The 19,925-nt window shown below is 47.7% G+C and overlaps 1 pseudogene; it reads right to left on the bottom strand.

Annotated features, from left to right (window-relative positions):
- Positions 1-16,513: 16,513 nt before the first annotated feature.
- On the bottom strand, positions 16,514-18,494 carry LOC146175313 (uncharacterized; annotated as a pseudogene).
- Positions 18,495-19,925: the final 1,431 nt, after the last annotated feature.

Genomic DNA, 19,925 nt, shown 5'->3' with positions numbered 1-19,925 from the left:
TACACCACAGTGACCACAGCCAACTGTACCAGGCTGCAAGACGGTAGCAGAGAAGAGACAGCGAGCTGGGACTGGGATGGCTTGGCGCTGGTGTAATCAGCCATGACTTCAGTGGGTAGTTGCCGTCTCATGGGTAACCAAAATATGACATCCACTTAGGCCCATCTTTTGCTAATCTCAACAGCTTTTGAGCATGCTTTAGCACTCAATTGAAGATCCATGCTAAGTAGCCCACAACCAGAATCGTAAACATTCGCAGGAATGCTTACAACGTGTGCCAATGCTGTTTAGGCAAGCATCATTGTAAGGACAGCCTTGTAACTTGGTAGTGATGATTACCTGCATAACAGAAGCACCCCGATTTCTTAGGCAGCAAATAAATTTAAACACTATAAATATTTGTCTCCTATTGCTTTTGCCATAAACAAAATTTCACTGCAACATGCATTCTTTGGCATATAGCCCGTCTCAGCATATTCAGGAAATGTATCTCTTGCCGAAGCCGAAATATAAGTCAGTCTCTCCCTGCAAGGCTTGTTTAAAAAAAAAAAAAAAAAAAGTCTCGTCCTCAGCAAAGACTCCCGGTCTTTGCAGAAATGAAAAGAAGCAGGCGTTTTTACGGCGCATTCACTTTCAAGCCGCGAATGTGTCGCAGGCAGGGAGCGTGACAAATGGCCCGAAACCAGTCATCGATGAGCAAGGCGCGCTGGACAATCAATAGTCCCTTCATCCTGTGCTTTACATATAAAGGGCAGGTATACAGAACCCGTTCGACAGCTCTCGCTAGGTCATTTTGAAGACAACTGTTAAAAAACAATGCACGAGTGGGAACGAGACCTTTTGGTTGGGAAAAAAAGCCTTGCAGAGAAGCCGACTTACAACAAGTGGTATTGCACACATCAATGCATATAATCAAGATCGTTCGATGACCAACACGGGTTTTTAGAGCTTAATCAGGAAAAAGACGCAGGTGTTCAGCAGACCTTCGATCACCTTTCGGTGCACAGGAGTACCGCTATCAAACATTATGGTGTCGCAGCGCTGGCAGACAAGGACAAGACTAGGGACACACACAACTGCACTGAACTTACAACTTTATTTTGGACGCTTTTGATTCGCGCATATATAATTGACAGAAGGATGAAATGAAAAGAAGCAGGCGTTTTTACGGCGCATTCACAAACGCTAGACGAACGCGCCGTGGAGGAGGCGTTGGTCCGGCGGGGCAGCCAGGGTCACGAAATGCGCGTGTTCGCTTCGCAGATCTGAGATAAAGCAGGCACAATACAAGTTTACTATGATCTTCAGAACTCTTCGGCAAACACACGCAGTCAATAACAAAATCTACTCACTATTGTGATGTTCACAACGTGCGTAGAACCCCTTGCCTAGCGACTTGTTTCCGTGTCTTTGACGGCAATCATCGTTCCGCCCGATGGCTTCCGCTACCGACGCACTGCGTGATGCAAACGATCTTACATTCCCTACGTACGTTGGAAGCACGGTATAATCGTGGTTGGAAGCCTCCGGTAGCAAAAAAATGCGGTGCGCTTGCCGCCGCGGTGACGACGCACTCGCCCGCAAGCCGCCGTTCATCGATGTTCGTCGGCAATCGTCGCGCAGTCACTACACTTTCTGCTTGTTCCCGAGTTGAACAGAGCCGGAGCAACTTGTCCGGCAAGTCAAACGCGTGCTCGTGCTTCATTCTTCGCTGTGGATCGCCGATACAATGCCTCAAAGCGGCGCATCGCAATTTACGCGGCCGCCATTTTCACTCTCAAACGTTTGAGACTGCTTCTGTCTCTCTCAAAAAAAAACGCTCTCAATTGGCGGCCATATTTAAGTGCCCAACGTTATCATTTCTTTCGTGTTCATGACGTCTGATGACGTCCACCGGTGACGCAGAACTGACCGGTCAGAACTGACCAATAGGACATAGGCCTTTGAGAGCGATTTTGAGAGCGGTGCATAATACGGCCCCAGACATCCAACATGTTGGTCGCACGCCGCTGCCGTCGCAGCGATCGTTGCGAACGAGACAGCCGCCAGCCTATGGAATTCAGCCTGATGTGACTGTTGTACGTAGTTGCGTACAAAACGAAAAGTTAAAAATGTCTATTTTGCATAAAATGTTTTATATTTTGATAAAAACATAAATTAAATACTACATTTAATTTTACACATGTTTTACCTTTATTGTTGGTAAAATATGATGGTGCCGCCGCTCGTGCCGCACCGACAGAAATCGCTGGTGCCGCAAGCATGTGAAAGGGCTGTTGCGATTTGCACCGCAACGACACTGCGACTGGACCGAAATTTTTCGTGCGCGTCGCATCATGTGAAACAGCCTTTAAGGACCTCGTGTCGCAGAAAAGCCGGTGTCGTCGGCGGCGTCGGTCGTGAGCGATAAATCCCGGCATGCACTTCATAAATAAAAAGCAACTTCCAAGATGGGCTGGGTGGGAATCGAACCAGGGTCTCCGGAGTGCGAGAAGGAGACGCTACCACTCAGCCAAGACTTTTTTTTTCAGTAACAAAAAACCTTTATTTACACATTTATGTACAAGGCAGCAACTCAGCCAATAGCCGAGTACATTGATTGCTTCTAGTGTCAACGTCGGCCATAGGAAACGTGAGGGGAGATTAAGGACAATAGAAAATTATGTCGAGAGGTCTGGTAAGAAAGGGTCAGGAAAAGTGTAACATATAAGCCTAAAATGAGCCACTAAAGGACAAAGGGGGAAACCAGAAAAGTAGAGAGAGAAAAAAAACACACACACAAACAAAAAAAAACACCACTTGTGCAACGCTGCGTGAAGCATCAGCGGCACCCAAACCGTTCGTACTGGCGTGTCTTGAAGACCGTCACAGCGCGGCAGCCTCGCTGTAGTTCCTCCTGCAGGTTTTCGTCGGTGCTAGAGGACTCCAGTGCACTCATTGTCCACTCTGTTTTGTCCAATAGGTGGTTTCGGCCAACGCACGCACTCCACCACATCCACGCGCGCACGCCAGAGGGCATGCAACGCAAGCACTATCACAATGTCTCGAAGCTCTGGACGATCACAAGACGCGTCGAGACACAAGAGCCCTGGCCATGTGACTTCCAAATAAGTGGCGAAAAATCCCCTTACTTCGTCCCAGAAGATGTGCGCCGTGTTGCATTCCATAAATACATGTTGAGCGGTCTCCCGTCGGCCACACAGGAGACACTTGCGCCCTATGGTAGGAAGAAACCCCGCTCTTCCTGACGAGCTTTCACGGGCAAAACTCCTGTGTGGAAACGAAAGAAGAAATCCTTGGAGCCTGTTGGAACGGGCAGCTTCCTGACTGGCTTGAGGACATCAGTCTTGCCCACCCCTATGGGTGGTTGTCGATATAATGGAGGTTGCAGAAATTGTGCCAGCAAGTCCCAGTAAAGCTTTCTCGGTTTTACTGCGAGCAGGTGCTCCCACGAAAAAAGCCCTTGCAGCAGCGCCAGGGACTGCGCTATCTCATTGTAGAAGGCTGTGGCTCTCATGCCGTGACCTATTGGCTTAGTTGTGGCCAACCAAGGGGCCAAGTGCGCCGAGCCTAGATACTGAGTGGCCGCGCGAAGAAAATTATCCTTTTGGCTTCGAAAGAAAATGAGCCTTTGGACTACAAGTTTAATTTCTATGTTCACTAAGCCCAGTCCGCCTCGCTCCATGCCCCAGAAGAGATTGCTTCGGCGCATGGGCTCTGCCGTAGAGCGCCAAACGAAGACTGCCCATGATCTGTGTAGCCTGCCCACGGAGCCCCTGTCGATTGTGGTCACTCTGGCTGAGTATAGTACCACCGGGTAAACCACCGCGTTGCATACATAGGCTCTCGTGAACATGGCTATGTGTCTCGGCCGCCATGAGTCTAACTTCCTTTCAGCGGCAACTAGTTTGGGTTGCCATCTGTTCACGGTCGCTTTGCTAATATCTAGATTAACGCGTAGATATTCGTCAATTTTTTTGGTCCATTCTACTCCAAAGAGTTGGCGGGGCTTCCCTCTCCAGTCTCCCAACCAGGCGCCTTGCGATTTGTCTAAATTTAGTTTGGCTCCAGAAAATTGACAGAAGGAGTTTGCCAATCGAATCACCTCCCCCACTTGTTGTTGGGAGGTGCAAATGAAGGCTGCATCGTCCGCGTATGCGAGGACGTGCAGTTCTTGGCCGCCGAGATCTAGACCCTTGATGGTTTTAGACGCAAGTACCATGCGACATAGAGGTTCCAGATACAAGGTGAAGAGAACAGGCGACATCGGACACCCTTGTCGTACTGATCTATTCACCTGTATCGGCGCGCCTGGTATACCGTTAAGGACGATTGCAGTGCTAATTTCAGTGTAACAAATTTTGAGCCAATCTATTATGTCGTCACCTACTTCGCACTGCTGAAGGAGGGAAAAGAGGAAAGCCCGGTCAACCTGATCAAACGCCTTCCTCAAATCGATCTGGAGAATGGCCAAGGGAAGGAGCCCTACATCCCCCGCCTCGCGGACCGTCCTCATGCGATGTAAGTTGGTATTTATGGAGCGCCCTTTGAAGCCGCATGTTTGATGCTCTCCCACCACGGTGCTGAGGGCGGTCTCGAGTCGACGAGCGAGAGCTCTAGCCAGATTCTTATAGTCCGTGTAAAGAAGACTGATTGGCCTGAAATCGGCTACGTCGGGGGTTGATTCGGGGGAAGGTTTCTTAGGAATCAGGACTAAATTGCTGCGCCGCATAGAAGGCGGGAGAAGTTTTCGTTTCCTTATATCCTCGAACACCTCAGCTAGTATTGGGCTGAGTTCGTTTCTAAAGCATTGGTAAAATTCGGCTGTTATGCCGTCCGGTCCGGGTGATTTATTCTTAGGGAGTTTTGCAATTACGCGTCAGCAGTCAATGAGGAGTTTGTTGCCTCCCTAACCTCCTGAGAAACTTTGGGTAGTTCGCTCAGGACTTCGGATGACACGGGATCCAGCGGTTTTCCGGCCTGGAAAAGCTTGCGATAGTATTCATCGAAGGCCTGCGCCACTTCGCCGTGCCCTCGCGCAGCGGTGCCGCTGTTAATAACCTCCCGTATACTAACCCGTGCAGTCTGCTCCCGTTCGCAGGCACAAAAGAGTTTTGATGGCTGCGCCTCGTACTGCACTCTTTCCTCCCGACTGCGGACGAGTGCGCCCCAATAACGCCGTTCCTGTTCTGATCGAAGTTCCTCTTTAACCTTCCGAATGTCATCAGAAAATTCTCCCGGCATCTCTTCGTTGGCCTCGACAAGGCCCTGAAGGGTGCCTGTGAGGTGCCGGATTTTAGCTTTAGCGGACGCGGCAATTTTTGTTCCGATCTCTGTGGCAGTGGTTTTGACTTTTGTTTTAAATATTCTACTGCATTAACCGATCCACACTTAAGCCTAGCAATATCCTTATGTACTTTATCTAAGAACTCTTCGTTGCAAAGGATAGTCGAGTTCATTATCCACCGTCTTTCCACTGTTTTTCCTGTTCGACATGTTAAGGCACCCAGCACGCACGAGACCAGGCCATGATCAGAGAAACACACAGGAGTGACGGTGTAGCTGCGGACGCGTTGGAGCGCCTCACCGCAGACATAGATGCGATCGAGGCGAGCCTGTGTTGTGCCGCGCCAGCGGGTGTAGCGCGCAGTCGACCCCGTTCGTCCGAGCGCCACGTCCACCAGGTCAGAATCTCGCAGGACCTCTCTTAACACCCGCGCCGACGCATCCACACCGCCTCCCCCGCCCGCTCTATCACTCGTGCTCAGTACGCAGTTAAAATCACCTCCAAAGTATACGATTCCGGGGACAAGAAGAAAAGGACGGAGAGATCGAAAGAGCTCGGACCGTGCCGTTGTATCATTCGGGGCATAGACACACACAAAGAGAGTCAGCTCCCTCCCCACAAGGGCATCAACGAGACAAAACCGCCCGTCCTCTCCCAGCTCGCAGTCAACAATGGTGACGTTATCTTTTTTCCTAATGAGAATGGCGGTGCCTCCTGTTCTTGAAGTCGTGATTGTATGGAAACACCAGAATTGAGCTCCAAAGTAACGGACGAAGAATTTAGCATCATCCGCACTTGAAATTTTGGTTTCTTGTAAAAGAGCAACGTCGACGCTGTTTTCATTAATTAAATCGAGAAGCCATCTTTTTCTTTTTGTTTTTATGAGGCTCACCACGTTAATGGTGGCCACTTTAAGCGACAGCTGGAAGGGATCCATTGTGGGGGGAAAGCTTACCGGACTGGTGGCATGCGCCCCCCGCTACCGCCTACCGAAGTGCCCCTCTCCACCTCACAAGGGTGGCTGTCGGCTCGTCACGCGGCGGCGTTCTCTCTTCCCCTCCTTGACATTGGGCTCGTCAATGGCATCGGTGGGGTTGGTGTTGGTTTTTTCGGACCTGTCCTCTCTGCTTCTTTCCGCAGTTCGCCTTCCTTCCGTTGTCGTTCCCTCCGTGTTTCCCCCTTCCTCTCTCTCAAGTTGTCTGCGGTCCTGGTGTTTAGAGACCGGCTTATCTGATTCCGATCCCTGAGGCCCCTCGACGTCGTTCGAGAGGGCTGCAGGTTCATCGACCTCCCTGATCGCAGTGGCATCTATGGTGCTTGGTTCGTCCAGCGTCTCTGTTCGCTCCTCGTGCTGCGCGGCGGCCGCTTCCGAGTTAGCGCTGCTGCAGGCCCGACCATCTGGGAGAGGAGGAGACCCAGCTTCCCCGAGAGTTGGAATCGCTACTTCTTGTGGGGCGAAAATGGAGGCTTCGGTCAATGCACCCGCCGGGCTTTCAACGTCTGGTGGCGATTCCATGGTAGTCGCCATCTTTTCCATGTCCTCTGCGTCCATGAAATCATCCAACGGTTGCTTTGCAACCCCACGCCTCATTCTGGCTGCATAAGACTGCGTGCAGTCTTCCTCGCGGTGTCCGATGGAGCGACAGGCCTGACACCAGGGAGCCCTGCACTGCCTGCGTAGGTGTCCGGTCTGTCGACATCTCAAACAAAGCGGTGCTCTGCCGGGCACGGCGATCAGGACCGGGCAGCCGTAGATAGTCACCTGGTGGGGTATCTCATCGAGTGATGTCGGTTCCCGTGGTGCGATCTGAACAATTCGCGTGCTTGAACCGATATGCTCCAGGCCCGAGCGGCGCCACTTTTCGCATCGCGCCGCTTTCACATCACCGAAGCGCTGAAAATGATGTATTAGCACCTCGTCAGGGATTTGGGGCGGGATCCAGTGGACTTTCACATCCTTCTCCTGCTGATTCGGATTAATCACCAGGCATTTCCTGTTCTTTACAAATATTTCCGTCTTTGCACTTAACACTTCCATGTCATGTGGAGTCTGTGAGCATCCAAACATGATTAAATTGGAAAACTCCTAGGTTGGTAACTGTCATCATGTCAATGAACTCCGAGAGCGCCGCCGCGACATCATCGATTTTGTAGGGACGGACAGATGGGTCACAGTGTAAGAAAATAGAGTTTTCACTCAGCTTGCCTGTTGGTAGCGTTAGCAGCATAGACCAGTTGCATAAATGCCAGCAACACTGTAAAAAGTTGTTGCGTGTTCTGGCAACAGTGTGCTGCGGCGCCATTATACAGGAACGCGAGTGCGTGCGCGAGCGTTGTTGGATGGTTGTTGGCGTTGTTGCAGCGGCGTTCAAACCTGCTACATCAAATCGCAGGCCAACAGCGAACGGCTGCCTTCCCCCGTGGCTTTGTAGTTATGTTACGGTCTGTTATATTTCCGATTACGGGATGGCGGAATGACTCTCGGATCGGGGCATCCGTGACTTCTATGAAGGCAGGGTGGGCACAGAACGAAGTTATGAGCGTAGCTACAACTTCCACGTTGAGGCCTACGTCAACGTGGCTGCGCTGAAGACCAACACCAGGTAAGGCTATGTTCTGTGCAAGCGTTTATCGACCGTAAGCTCATTTTACTCGCATGCACTGTTTCTTTCGCTAAAGCGTGTAGAGGACTTTTCACTTCGTGGGAGAACAACGTGCTTTCGAAGCAAAAAGAAGAATGCGCCGCCATACGCCGTGATGGCTGCGTTCGACGACTCGGCCCATATCGTCGACGGATGCTGTGAATGCCCTGCATGAATGCTGGCTTGCAACCACCTGCTGGCCGTCTTGCGCAGTTATGCTGCTGCAATCGAAGGGATTTGCCGAGGCGCCAGATACGCTGGCATGCACAGCCCAGCAGTCTCGGGGCAAAGCAATGTCAGTTCAGTCGGTAGACTGGCCTAAAGTGAAGGAGGGTGGAGGCAGCACACCGAGAATGGCACTGCCAAGCGTCGTGTGCACCCTAGAACTCGCCCCCAGCAGGAGGACGACTGGCGTTGGACCTTCTCGCTTGCGACCCAGACAATGAGTTCGAAAGGCCTCCTGCTAACAGAGGAAGGGGAGTCGAGACAGTCCAGGTTCGGGGCCGTTTCCACACTCTCACCACAGAGCTACCAGGTGTCATTGATACCTCACGGATTTGAAGTCCTCATATCCGGGGTGCAAAATGCTCCAGCAACTTCGGCAGAAGACATCCCACCCTGGAAATGCTTTGAGGGGTTAAATGCATCGATTCCTTCAGCACACCTCAATGGAAACAGGATTGTGCAGGTCAGTGAGGGCTAAATGATACATTGCTTAAATGGTGTTCTTTAGTGCAGTGACCGTAATGTTCAGAACACTTGCTAGCCAGTGTTTTATTTTGCAAGGCGGCGATGCAAGAAACTGACCCTGGCAACGTTTAATGCTAGAACCCTTGCTAGTGAAGCTAGTTTAGCAGTGCTGTTAGAGGAACTAGAGGGCATGAAATGGGATGTCATAGGGCTTAGTGAGGTTAGGAGGCCGAATGAGGCATATACTGTACTGAAGGATGGGCATGTACTGTGTTATCGAGGTTTACCAGAGAGGCGACAACTAGGAGTAGGTTTCCTTGTCAATAAGTATATAGCGGGTAATATAGATGAATTCTATAGTATTAATGAGAGGGTTGCAGGCATCGTAATTAGGCTTAATAAGCGGTATAAACTGAAGGTTGTACAGGCCTATGCACCTACATGTAGTTATGATGACCAGGCAGTTGAAAGCTTCTATGAAGATGTAGAATCGGCAATGCGAAAAGTAAAGACGCAGTATACTGTACTAATGGGCGACTTCAATGCCAAGGTAGGGAAAAAACAGGCAGGAGGCAAGGCAGTAGGTGACTATGGCATTGGTTCTAGGAATAGCAGGGGGGAGTTACTAGTTGAGTTTGCAGAGCGCAATAACTTACGAATCATGAATACCTTCTTCAGCAAACGGAAGAACCGAAAATGGACATGGAAAAGTCCTAACGGAGAGACTAAAAATGAAATCGACTTCATAATGTGTTCAACCCCCGCCATTGTGCAGGATGTAGAGGTAATCGGGAAAGTGCGATGCAGTGACCACAGGATGGTGAGGTCCCGAATTAGGCTAAATCTGAAGAAGGAACGCAACAGATTAGTAAGAAAGAAACCCATCAACGAATTAGCGGTGAGGGGGAGGGCAGAAGAGTTCAGGATCTCGGTACAGAATAGGTTTTCAGCTCTAACTGAGGAGGACGACATTACCCTAGAGGCAAGGAACAATAATTTCAGAAATATCATTACTGAGTGCGCGGTAGAGGTAGGCGGTAGGATAGTTAGAGAGGATACCGGTAAGCTGTCTAAGGAGACGAAAGATTTGATTAAGAAACGCCAGAGTATGAAAGCTTCCAATCCAACAGACCAGATCGAATTGGCCGAGATATCAAAGCTAATCAATAAGCGCAAGGTGGCCGATATAAGGAAGTATAACATGGAGAAAATTGAGCATGCTGTAAAGAACGGGGGAAGCCTTAAAGCGGTAAAGAAGAAATTGGGCATAGGCAAAAACCAGATGTATGCGATAAGGGACAAGGCGGGCAACGTCATCACTAATATAGGCAACCTGCAGTGGCCAGGCGGCGCTAGTGGAGCGCAGTGTTCAGCGCCGCCAACGGCGGCGCCGAGTAATCTGAGTAGGCTGGCGCGGTCGGGTTGCGTTCGCGTTGTACGGCTAGAAGCATCTCGGCTCTCATTTTCTGCAGTTTTAAGGGAATCGAATGTCTTGAGAGCTACTTCCGAAAACCAATACTGACGAAAGGACACCGCCTGTTCGAGAATGCTCATGTTTAAAACGTGAACGGTGTCGACGTCACCGCGAAGTGCGCGCCGCTCGCGACGGAACACCCGCGCGCACAGCTTTGAATGTCGCGTGAGTAGACGGAATTTTTTTTAACGAAATTTATTCTCTCAGGGCATTAGTCGGATATGTGATGATGAATTAAGAAATAATTAAATGAATGAAAAAAGTTGTAAACTAGCTTTTCATTCACCTATTGCGTTCACGTACCTCATACCCAAACATTGAAAGTGCAGAGAGAACCTGAGAAGAGATTGATCGCCGTTTCTTCTTTTTTTTTTGTTCTTGGTGTTTGATTACAGCAGCATAATAATTTCCTCGCGGTTTTGCTTTAAAGTTTAATACCATGACGAACACTTTTGTTCGTGGTGCACCTTTCGACAGTGCCGCGGAAGTTACAGGAGGCATGGTGCGGTACCCGCTACGGATGTCGTGGCGATTGCAAGCACTGTGCGGTTGTAGCATGCGTCATCAACGAAAACTGTGCGTGCCGGGGGCGGGGAGTAGGGGGCCTCCTACACCGTTGGAAAAATAAAGCCCTGAACAACAATAACTGGCATGCATTTTGTATCTCCGTACCTCAAGCTTGGGGAAAGCCGGCGGGAAATGCTGGCTCAACGGCAAAGCTTTCGTAACGGAGGTAGTTAAAAGTTAGAATTTTTTACTGTTGTTACTAATGATGAAATATTCTATCGTCTGAGACAAGAGACTCTTGAGTAGCTTAAGCAGTCGGTGAAAGAAAAATTTGGCGCGGAACAATAGAACGAAGTTCCATTCTCAGCGTACACAGTATCACGGGCCTCTACACTCCGCCACTTCAACTTTTTCAGCACCTTAAGAACTAATTTACAGATAAATATGCTTATTGAAATCTGTAATTGGAAGTTTTGAAGATATTTTGGCTTTGTGGTTCCGAATAGACACCGCATTAGAAATCCGGTTCACAGATCCACAAACATTTTTTTTTTTTATTTCGCCTCCGTTGAAATGCGGCTGGAATACGATGCTGCGGCTGCACGGCTTTGTTGATTTTCTGGACGTATGCCAGTCGATCTTGCACAGCATATACCAGTACACGCCAAATTTTACAGCGCGTATAGTGTGCCCCAACCAGCGTGCGACTCCCCGAGTCAGAAGTTTATACCGTTTCCTCCGCTCACGGGCAATCGTCTTATTTTAGCTTCTTGGCGTCTGTACGCCAATGGCCCCATAACAAAACAAATTTCAGTTACATTACTCTCTCGCAGCCAATATCTCCTTCTCTCATCATTCAACCCAGGTTCTCCCAGCAAGCGGTACGCTTAGGTCTCCTTCGTGATTGTGGTAATCTTTCTCGCCGCCCTAGCGCTTATTTTTATTCTTGTTCACATCCGTAGTAGTCGAAGCATCGCACGAGACCACTGAAGTCACTAAATGAGTAAATCATACTCACTGGGATAACAAAACGCGAACGCAGAAAGAACACAGCGGCCGCAACATATACGGCGTCAGCTCCTGCGCCGACTCAGTATTAGCTCCCGTCGGCCGCCAGGTGGCGCCACATGTCTCAGCAAACTCCATTGCAGGTTGCCTATGGACAAGATAGTCAAAGTAGCCGAGGAGTTCTATACAGATCTCTACAGTAGCCAAAGTAGTCAGGACCGTAATGAGATTGGCGTCAGGGAAAAACAGTCAGACGTTCCACCAGTGACGAAGGACGAGGTCAAGAAAGCACTAGAAACTATGAAAAGGGGGAAATCAGCTGGAGAGGATCAGATAACTACAGATTTGCTGAAGGACGGGGGGGATATCGTGCTAGAAAAACTGGCCACCCTGTATACGCAGTGCCTGGTGTCATCGACGGTACCGGAAGCATGGAAGAATGCAAACATTATCCTCATTCACAAGAAAGGGGACTCTAAGGACCTTAAAAATTACAGACCAATCAGCTTACTGTCTGTCACGTATAAGGTATTTACTAAGGTAATCGCTAATAGAATCAGGACAACCTTAGACTGCAATCAAGCAAAGGATCAAGCAGGGTTTCGGAAACGGTACTCTACTATCGATCATATCCATACCATCAATCAGGTGATAGAAAAATGCGCGGAATATAACCAGCCCTTATACATAGCATTCATTGATTACGAAAAAGCATTTGACTCAGTTGAAACCTCGGCGGTGATGCAGGCATTGCGAAATCAGGGGGTAGACGAGCCGTACGTGAAAGTGCTGGAAGATATATATAGTGGCTGCACAGCAACCATAGTTCTGCATAAAGAAAGTAACAAAATTCCCATAAAGAAAGGTGTTAGGCAAGGAGACACAATCTCCCCAGTACTATTCACAGCTTGTTTAGAGGAAGTATTCAGAGACTTGGAATGGGAGCAGTTAGGGATAAGGCTAGATGGAGAATACCTCAGTAATCTGCGATTTGCTGATGACATTGCCTTGCTAAGCAACTCGGGAGATGAACTGCAAATAATGATTGATGACCTAGACAGGAAAAGTAGAAAGGTAGGCTTGAAAATCAATATGCAGAAGACTAAGGTAATGTTCAACAGCCTCGGGAAGGAACAGGAGTTTACATTAGGTAGCGAAATACTGGAAGTAGTAGGCGAATATATCTACTTAGGACAGGTAGTAACCGCAGATCCGGACCATGAAAAGGAAATAACAAGAAGAATAAGATTGGGATGGAGCGCATTTGGCAAGCACTCGCAGATTATGACTAGCCGCTTACCGGTATCGCTCAAGAGGAAAGTATACAACAGTTGCATCTTGCCTGTACTCACCTATGGGGCTGAAACGTGGAGGCTAACCAAGAGAGTTCTACTTAAGTTGAGGACAACCCAGAGGGCTATGGAACGAAAAATGGTAAAGGTAACATTAAGATATAGAAAGCGTGCAGAGTGGGTCAGAGAAATAACTCAAGTTAGCGACATTCTAGTGGAAATTAAGAAGAAGAAATGGACATGGGCAGGACATGTAGTGCGAAGAGAGCATAACCGATGGTGGCTGAGGGTAACAAACTGGATTCCAAGGGAAGGAAAGCGTAGCAGGGGGCGGCAGAAAGTTAGGTGGGCGGATGAGATTAAGAAGTTCGCAGGGGTCAAGTGGATGCAGCTAGCACAGAACCGGGTTAAGTGGAGAGATATGGGAGAGGCCTTCGCCCTGCAGTGGGTATAATCAGGCTGATGATGATGATGATGATGATGATGATGATGATGATGATGATGCAAGAGGATGTGTCATTATTCACTTAGTGTTTGTGTTGCAGGTGAATGTGAGGTATCACTTCTAGAGCATTAGCGATCACCTACTTACTCCATTTTACGCCAACAGTAGGAACAAAGATGCGTTGCTGTTACATGGGTTGGCCTCACACAATGCAGGAGATACGTGTGACGAGAGAGGCAGCAAAAGCACTGGAAAGGGATACTCGGCAACAAGCAAAAAGTGCAACATGGCAGAAAGAGCGGAAACTCCGACTAACATTTTGAAGGTAGCGCGAAAAAACGAGGACCAAGAGTAGAAGGACACAACAAAGCGCTCGTGTTGTGTCCTTCTACTCTTGGTCCTCGTTTTTTCGCGCTACCTTCAAAATGAACCAGATTCAACTCGGCCAAACTTAGATGATGTTAGTCGGAGTAAGTAAGGTTGAAAGTTGGGCAAGTATTGAAACGGAAGTCAGCATGGACGACCAAGGGTCTTCAGGGCATTACAGCAGCTAGAGACCTTTCCAGGGTCCCTGCGGTGAAGTGAGTATCCTTTTCTTTCAGCTGTCATGAATTCGACTATAATACTGATGACGTGTACTATGTAATATTCACATGCATGCTGGTAAAAAGGGCCTGAGAAGCAAATCTGTTTTCAGTACTTCTAAGTTGTGATTCTTTTCAGCTACGGAGTCAAAATGGAAGCTGTGGCTGCTCAGCGCTATGAAGATGTCCTGCGAAAAATGGGCCACGCTCCTGTCGTCACCAGCTGCGTGCTGCTCATCAATCCAGGCTTTCCATGGTTGGCCGCCTCACCTGACAGGATTGTGTACGATTCTGTAGAAGGCTCCTATGGAGCTGTTGAAATCAAGTGCCCATATAGCCTGCGGGACCACAAGGCAAATGAAATTTTGGCAGCTGATTTTTGTAGCACTTTAACTAACAATGTGCCACATCTGAAGAGAGACCACGATTATTTTCATCAGCTTTCTGGACAGATGGCCATTTCCCAGTTAGCTTGGGGAGACTGTGGTATTTGGCACACACTTCATTCTTATTGAAAGAATAAGGTTTGAGCCAAGTGAGTGGGAGAATGTCAGGCGTGTACTAGACAAATTTTACTTCAGTACACTGCCAAGGTCAATGTACAACTGGTCGCGCAACTTGGAAGAAAACGCGTGCAGCTGCCTACTGCCAGCGGCATCAACTCGATGATGAGGGCTCCTGCGAACTGTGAGGCAAATTACTAGCACACAGAAAATAAGATCTGCCAGAATTCCAAATAACTAGAAAGCAAACATAATATTCGCGCTCAGGAATGAATGCAGTTTTTGTTTATTGCGTAAGAAAATCGTGTCACATTTTTAATAATATTTTAATTTGTTTCTAACGGCCTCTCTCGGCCACTTATTATCCGCTGCGTAGTTGCCCAAAGCTCAGAAATGGCTCAGACCAAAGCTTTTTCATCCGCGGATGGGTGCGTCATCGGCCCCGGTTCAACGTTCATCGTTGCGTGCTGCGTACAGAGTGGGTTATCTGTACGAAACAGAGTATTTCATTCTGCTGGTTGTGGTAGAGCTTTACGCTTTACAGCAAGGCGAAGACTGTGTGTGCTCGATGAGAAACTGATTGCCGCTGCATGTGCGCATTTCCGGACGATGGGACAATGCTGCGTCACAGCTCGGCGGCTCGGCTCGGCCTCCCAGGCACGTCGCAAAAGTGGTGGCTTGTTTTACGGATACACGTCTGCATGAGCGGCGTATCGCTCCATGTTTTAATTGAGCGGTGAAGGTGAGATTTTATTGCCCCCAAGACGCGTGTCGCATTGCCCAAAGCCTTCCGTTCCGCTCCATTTGCTGCGTGTTTTGCTTACTGCGTCGTATTACCGCACCAACGTTCGCTGAACATGATTTAGCTGTTGTTACAGTGATGTTCCTATTGTCAATGGGATCTTTCTCATGAATATGTTAAATGCTTAAGTTGTAAATTTGTAACCTCACATTGACTCCTTTCAGTGGCAAATGAAGCGCGAGTAAAATATGGGAATCATGAACAGGGCGAGATTTATTGGAGCGAAGCTATATCGTAGATGTTTTCACTTCTCAGACGCAATAACTTCTAAATAATAGCAATCCCAATTTGAATTGCTTACCTAAGCTCTTACAGGTTGGCGTTCTAGCGCTAGCGTTAGTTATTCCATTCGTTTGTTTGTTTTTGTTGTTCTACGCTGATATGTGCTTTGTTAGCAAGATCTTTTACCCTTTTATAATCTCACCGCATCTCGTTTGGAGACCTACGCTCAGGTCATTTTGTTATCACGAGGATTTCATCAAGACCGTGACGAATGAGCGGTGATCGCTCTCCTACACTTAAAGATTTCATTGTCGTGAAGCGTCTATGTAAGTAATCGTGAATTAATAAAGCCTGGCTTTCTATGCAGCACAGCTTCACTCATTTATGCCCTTAGTGAAATGCCTCAAGCCATGTGATTCTATCCATGTGCTTGCCGAATTCACTTGAAGGCCCTTGTTCACAAACGTGCCCGAAGAAATAAGCCCCAGAATGCGTTTACATGACGCGCGACGAAAGATTAGGCTAACGACGACGGAGGCAGAACGATGCTATGATAAGGTGGTTAAAGATGCCGTAACATATCAGTTAACGTAAAACTTGACTGTAGAAATCCATGTCAAGTCAAGTTGGCTGAACAGTTACGGTGTCCATTTTTCTGCCTTATCTGAGCATCGTTCTGCCTCCGTCGTTGTTGGCCTTGTTTTTCGTTCATAAGTAAAAAGAGGATCAAATTCCCCGCCAAAATCACGTCCCTGTGACGTCACAAGCAACGTCACGTGTTTGTTGTGCCTTACAGTTCGCAGGGGGCACTGGGAAACTAAAGCCTCACTCAGAGTCGACACGCAGGCTTCTATGGGAGTTACGCTACCATTTGTTCTTCTACCATGACACTGCTGCCCTACCTCTCTGGCAACAAACAAGCTAACAAACTTGTGTGTAAATATCGAGAAAAAGCAGGTGGGCTCTCCATGTGAGAAAATCGATACATTCGATGTTATCTACCAGTACCAATTAGGCTTTGCAAATAGTGAAAAACCTGAAAAATTGAATATGCAGGGGCTGCTCCATTTGCTCCAAAATGCAATATTGCTCCAAAACTGCTCCAAACATTAATGTTTTGCCATCAAATTTAGCAGAACCTGGTTTTACCGCTCAGTGGACCTAGGAAACTTTTCTGTCTGCAATGAACTACAAGAATTTTTCTAGTGATTCTGCTGTGCAAACAAGTGCATACTTCACCATTGAGCCTCTTTGTTGAGAACAAATGTGCCAAACCTACATGAGGCAAAAGTACGCTTGAAGCATTACAGGGCGATGCCACGAAGGTGCGTTTCTCAAGAGTGTTGGAAAGCCATACAAGGCATATCGTTAATGCGTTGAACTTAAGGTAGCCTCAGCATCGCTAAAGCAAAAAAAAAAAAAGAGCCACTGACAGAAGCTTACGAAGTTAATAATCTGATGAGCAGAAAAGACTCCCCATAAGTGTGGTCAATCCTTGCAGGGAGCACTGACCAGTGCTCGGGAATTTATCGACACAAAGCATTCCATTTGCTAGTGTTGTTCCAAATTGTTGCTCATGTAAGCTGTGATATTTTAAGCATCTGTACATGTTTTGGTTGTTTGTCTTGCCTTGTCAGAGATGCATGCGCAGTCAAGCCGAGGAGTGAACTTTGAAAGAAAAAAATCAGAATTAATTTTTTATATGTCCGGAATAGATATTTGCAATTATTATAAGCGGTAAATCCTGAAAACATGCTCCGAAACATAATTAGCATGCTCCAAAACTCTTGTTTTACTGCTCCAAAGCTGCTCCAAAATGGCATTACTGCTCCCTGAGCTGCTCCAAAATGCTCAAGCCTGCTTCCACCTCTGAATACAGCAAGCTATTGTAGGTGCTATGAGAGCGATTGAAAGAGCAGCATATGTTAAGAATGAATTGTTTTCATTTTCAAGCTGAAATAATGAGGGGGAAATGCACTTTGCACAGGATGTATTGTACGGACAAGACAGAACTTCCATTTATTAAACAATTTGTTGGGCAAGTGGTTTGGAAAAACCGTTGTCTCTTGCCCATATGAAAACTGAGCTGTTCAGGAAGTTACTGCCACACCGCAGTAACTTGCACATGTCAGTAAGTTTACACAATACTTGAAATCTCTTATCACGCTACGTCCTTTAGGAGTGGTGGCTGAAAGTTTGTGAGGATTGCACACACCGTCCACATTTGATTCACGAAGGGCACCAAGGTGATTGGAATGGAACGGTCGAATATATGGTAGCCCTTGATTTTTCTTATCTTGCGTTCCACATGAATCCTGATGGCAGCAATCTCTTGCGTTTCTTCCACTTCTGTAGGAGTGAACTGCCCACGTGTGAGAAAGGGTGGGATGTTGAGCTTGATCTTGCTCTCTAGCAGGTCTGCTATTTTGAACCCTTTATCGGCCATTACCGAGTCATCTGGATCAAATGGCAGGTTCAAAAATCCGCTCTGTATCACACATTCCCTATCGGAAGTGCTTCCTATATACAGTTCGGAAACAAATGTCAGTATTCCGTGAGGGGAAATTCCTACAAGTCCTTTCAGTGCGAGAGTTGACTTATAGGCAGAGTAGACTTGTGACTGTGTCACAAAAGATGTAGGCACGTCACATCATATTTCCTTAGCATCTAAAATGACGCGTGTCGATGAGTACCTGTCTTTGAAGGCTGGAGGCATGGAAGCATCAATTGCTTGCCGCGACAGCCACAGTGTCATCTCTGTCAGCTGCAAAAACATATAATCAATCCAAGTGGAGAAAATTCTTGACACTGTGCTGACAGAGATGTGAAACAGATGACCGAGGTGCTTATGGAAAAGGCCAACTCTAAGTTTCACAAGTATCAGAAAGAGTTGGTTTTCTGTACTGATTTTGTGCCGCCTTCCAACATTTTCAGTATTGCGAAGCCCGCAGCTTTTTCTTCCGCAGCGTATGATGTTCTCTCCATATTCCCCAACATCTAGGAAGTTCCGGAGAGAGAGAGAAAATTATTATAGTTTGGAAGGCCTGTGTAAAACTCTGTCGTAATTACTATCCTTGAACTGTTCAATACCAAATGGAGGCGACTCTTCCAGCTTTTCAATGTTTTTTTTTTTGTGTGTGTGAACCAGTTCCCTGCGAAGAAGATTTAACTCATTGTTCTTAGATATTAATTGCAATTTCAGGTTCTGTACTTCTGCTCTGGCTTCCGATTCTTTTGCTTTGCATGATTCCACTTGTTCTTTCAAGAGTGCAATGGTTTTACTGCATGTTGGTTGGTTGGTTTGTGGGGTTTAACGTCCCAAAGCGACCCAGGCTATGAGAGACGCCGTAGTGGAGGACTCCGGTAATTTCGACCACCTGGGGTTCTTTAACGTGCACTGACATCGCACAGCACACGGGCGCCTTGCTTTTCGCCTCCATCGAAAAGCTGCCGCCGAGGCCGGGATTCGATCCCGCGTCCTTGGGAACAGTAGTCGAGCGCCGTAACCACTGCGCCACCCCGGCGGGGGGTTTTACTGCATGTGCAAACACTCTTCGACACTGTTTTCCCTGGAGATTCCTGCTGGCTGTTGGCAATGTGACTCAAGTTTTCATCTTCTGCAGGGAACAGATCAGTTCCTCCGGTAACTGCCTGATTAATCTGCATGTCAGCTGAGTCTTCATCTGACAAGCTCTTCACATTCGGATGCATTTTTTGTGTAGGCTGTAAATCCACGACACTCCGCTTCGTTTTCTGTGCTCGCACACTCCGCAGTGGTGCCCTTTTGGCTGGTGGCTTCCTTGCAGCCTTTGTCTCTTTGAATGGAAAGACTGATGGTACAGAAGCCTTGTGCAAATGCCGGTGACCATTTGCCACATTAGCAACAAAGTCGCTCTCAACAAAATGTAGAGAGCACACCTTTGTAGCTTTCGACACTGTAAAAAGTGGCCCTTCATCCCTCTTGATGGCCACAATCCATTTCCTGTAGGTGTCTGCCTCTTTTGGAAATCTCTGGTAGGAGACCTGAAAATAAAACATTACTTTTATGTGCGTTGTCATGACTCGCAGCTGTCGATTCTCTCCCCTCATATTTTTTTTTCCTTGGTCAGGTTTTGAGATCCTATATGTCAAGAGACACAGAATGGGAAAAGAATGAGCAATACTAACAGCTTAACTGTGTCATGCATACAGCTGTTTCTCTCAGACACTTCCCTCGCTGTTTGCAACATGAAGTTCAACGTCACAGTCAAGAGAATTCACAGGGTGAAGCAGTGGGGCCCCAAGAATGTGACAGCATGTGTGTACTTTCCTAGAGTTTCCTTAGAAAGGCAGCATCACATCAGGTAACGAATGCCCTTCTTCCTCCCATGCTTTCTTCACAACCCACCCCTGGCTCTAAACCCCTTCCTATGTCCTGCGCTGACAGTAAATGCTGGATACACACAAGCATGCAAGGCAAGTCGTTTACT

The sequence above is a fragment of the Amblyomma maculatum genome, chromosome 11, assembly GCF_055883805.1.
Source record: "Amblyomma maculatum isolate TAMU_Amacu chromosome 11, ASM5588380v1, whole genome shotgun sequence".
Classification (NCBI taxonomy): Eukaryota; Metazoa; Arthropoda; class Arachnida; order Ixodida; family Ixodidae; genus Amblyomma; species Amblyomma maculatum.
The sequence above is the reverse complement of the archived record's forward strand: the minus strand, read 5'-3'. Positions and strand labels throughout refer to the sequence as shown.